The sequence below is a fragment of the Pinus tabuliformis genome, chromosome 8 (genome assembly GCF_031772625.1).
Source record: "Pinus tabuliformis cultivar Carrire ecotype Pingquan chromosome 8, CPIR1, whole genome shotgun sequence".
NCBI classification, from domain to species: domain Eukaryota; kingdom Viridiplantae; phylum Streptophyta; class Pinopsida; order Pinales; family Pinaceae; genus Pinus; species Pinus tabuliformis.
This window is the reverse complement of record NC_142294.1, coordinates 1,109,311,235-1,109,314,491: the sequence shown is the minus strand read 5'-3', so window position 1 is coordinate 1,109,314,491 and position 3,257 is coordinate 1,109,311,235. Positions and strand designations below refer to the sequence as shown.

Here is a 3,257-nt window from a genome sequence, read left to right as displayed (position 1 = left end):
TTGAGCTGAAAGAAATTTAAATTGTTAGGGTAGGTAGGTAGGAAAAGGCAAATAAGCTCAAGGTTGACTGAGCATTTTTTTTTAGTAGATGTAGATTTCTTTCTCCTACAGTGATCATCAAGCTTAAGCCTGAGGTGAAGGCCCCAGAAGCTTGAAGGGGATGATTGTCAAGCAAATTTCAGTTTGTCATAAATGGATAAAGCACTGGACCTGCGAGTTCTTAGTGTACTACAGGAGCACACTATCCCAAGTGGAGCCACTGTTATCACTCAAGAAAAAGTTCTAAATTGTTCACATCAGTTCGATTGTTTGCCAAAGGCACATAAATCCTTTTCAGCAATTTCGCAGCGCAACAGGCTTCAAGTGATTTCGTAGCGCATAATTCATATTTTTCACTGGCTGCGCTACGAAATTGGGGATTTGTTTGAATACAGAGCAAGTCTCACCCAGCTGTCAGACTTATCAGAATCCGCTGTGTTTTAGATCGTTAGGTGTCGTGGTACTGGCACGTGTTGCAGTTGTTGCTGAGAAAGAGACAAAGGGTTCGCTTGCGTGCCTCAGGATACAGTCTTGACACGAATAGTCCAGTGGGTTCAATTACTGCAACTTCTAGCCTATATTAACAGCAGCCTGTGCCAACTACTGATCTTGGCCAGAATGATTCAGAAATTTCTGTTCAACACATTGGATTTGTTTTTGGGAATTGTCCATTGCTTTTGTTCGCTCTAGCTATGTATCGTCAACCAATCTGAACAAATAGATTACAAGCCCAGGAGCCGGAGGACTCATAACCAGCTCTATTTCTTTTTCTGCATTTCACAGCCAGTATAGGCAAATAAAATATATACAGAGACCTCATATCCATGGAAGGAGGGTATATCAAATCAATGAAAGGAGGGTCGGGGCCTTACAATCCGCGCACAGTGGAAGTAGTCTTCAAGGATTTCAAGGGCCGAAGAGCCGGAATAATTAAGGCCCTCACCAATGATGGGTAGAGTTTTACCAACAATGTGATCCGGAGAAAAAGAACTTGTGCCTTTATGGGTTGCCAAATGAGTCGTGGGAAGTTAATCTTCCAGCTGAAGAGGTATCACCAGAATTTCCGGAGCCAACTCTGGGAATTAACTTTGCGCGGGACGGAATGCAAGAAAAAGATTGGTTATCTTTGGTTGCTGTTCATAGTGATGCGTGGCTGCTGGCTGTTTCGTTCTACTTTGGTGCAAGATTCGGGTTCGACAAGAATGAAAGGAAAAGACGTGATGGGGTTTGGCCCAGACTGGCAGTGGTAAGACGACCGCCTTTGCACTGCCCATACTACATAAATTAGTGGAGAATCCATATGGCGTTCTTGCCCTGGTCATCACTCCTACCAGGGAGTTGGCTTTTCAGCTGGCCGAACAATTCAAAGCCATTTGATCACCTCTGCGTCTGCGGTGCACGATCGTTATCGGTGGGATAGATATGATCAGACAGGCCCAAGCCTTGATGCAGCGACCTCATGTTGTGATCGCCACACCTGGGCTCTCCTCTAAGACTATCCTGATGTCCCCAAAGTGTTTTCCAGGGAAAAGTTTCTTGTTTTGGATGAAGCAGATCGTTTACTGGATGTGGGTTTTGAAGAAGAACTAAAGGTAGTATTTCAGTGTTTGTCCACTGAACGTCAAACTCTTCTCTTTTCAGCGACAATGACTGGTGATCTAAGAGACTTGCATGATTTATCTGGAGACAAAGCATATTTTAAGACAGTTGAGTCATTGAACCAGCAATACATTTTTGTTCCTGAAAATGTGAAGGATATATATCTCATGCACATTGTTTCAACCATGGAAGATAATGAGATCAGATCTGCCATTGTTTTTGTTTCCACCTGCAGGACTTTCCATCTGCTTAGTTTATTGTTGGATGAACTTGGTTTGGAGGCAGTGGCATTACATTCTCTCAAATCACAATCTGCAAGGCTTGCTGCCCTTCAGCGTTTCAAATCTGGGCAGGTTCCAGTTTTGTTAGCAACTGAGGTAGCAAGTCGTGGTCTTGACATACCAAATGTTGATCTTGTCATCAATTATGATATACCAAGGTATCCTCGAGATTATGTTCACCATGTAGGTCGTACAGCGAGAGCTGGAAGGGAAGATGAAGGCAGATGTTCAAACTTCACAGCTAAACGTATATGGTCATCCAAGGTGAACCTGGAGCTGTCATCAGGGGGAAGAAAGGATCTGCAGGTGTCACCATTAAGAAGACAACATGTGCACTTATCTTTGGCCTTTATGATGAACCGGTGACTCCAGGCGAATGTAATATGATTGTGGAGAGGCTTGGTGACTATCTTATTGACCAGGGCATCTAATTCCCAGTTAGTCCTTAGTTATAATGTTGTATGGGGCGTTGTGCCAATTTAAGTTCTTCCTGTTTTTTTTAGATGTTGGTAATTCTGCCTAATCCTAGTCATTAAGTAATGGAATATATATGCATATTCTGTAGAGAGCCTATCTAGCGTGTAAAACAATGACGAGGTGCTTCATCAGTAACTCCTATACGTTTCTCCTCGCGTTGAGGTTTCTGAATTTGAAGTGATATATTTTTCCACCATTTCCTGGCATAACAGGTTTGTCGTGTCCCAAGTCTGAACATGCTGATGGTTTGCCAGAAGTTTTACCATCACGTTCAGATCACAACATAACTAGCTGTAATGAAGAGTCCTGTGATGTAGAAATGCAGATAGAGAAAATCAAATTGTCAAGTGGAAGAACAAGATGATAATGCACTTTGTATCAACTTGCTCAATGGAGAAACTACAAACAGTAGAAAGGTTATAAAAGAAAGGTTATCAAGTGGTTCAAATACACCTTCAAGTGCTGACCCTGAAGTTGATCCCTGTTTAGGGATGAACACTGAAGTGAAGGGCAATAGTGAAAGGGATTTTGAGTTTAACTGGGTTGGTAATAGAAGTTCTGATGCAGGAGGAGAAGAGGTATTAACCAGATTCATATAGTTATATTTGGAACAGTGAATGGTGTTAATAGTGTCATATGAAGAACAATCAAATCATTTTTGGCGCAAATTTGGCTCTTGGAGCTCAGGTTCCAAAGTTCTGTTTTTTATGATGCCAAGAAGCCAATATTCACATCACCCCATGTTCTGCCACTAATTACAAATTTCCCAAAGTCTTGTTGCTTTGACATATCTCAATATAAAGTCATGTTGTGTAACTGATGTTGAATGCTAAAAGCTTGAAGCAAGCTGTTTTAAAAACT

General features: G+C 41.8%; 1 pseudogene; it reads left to right on the top strand.

Annotated features, from left to right (window-relative positions):
- The first annotated feature begins 730 nt into the window (after window positions 1–730).
- On the top strand, window positions 731–2,285 carry LOC149239232 (DEAD-box ATP-dependent RNA helicase 36 pseudogene; annotated as a pseudogene).
- Window positions 2,286–3,257: the final 972 nt, after the last annotated feature.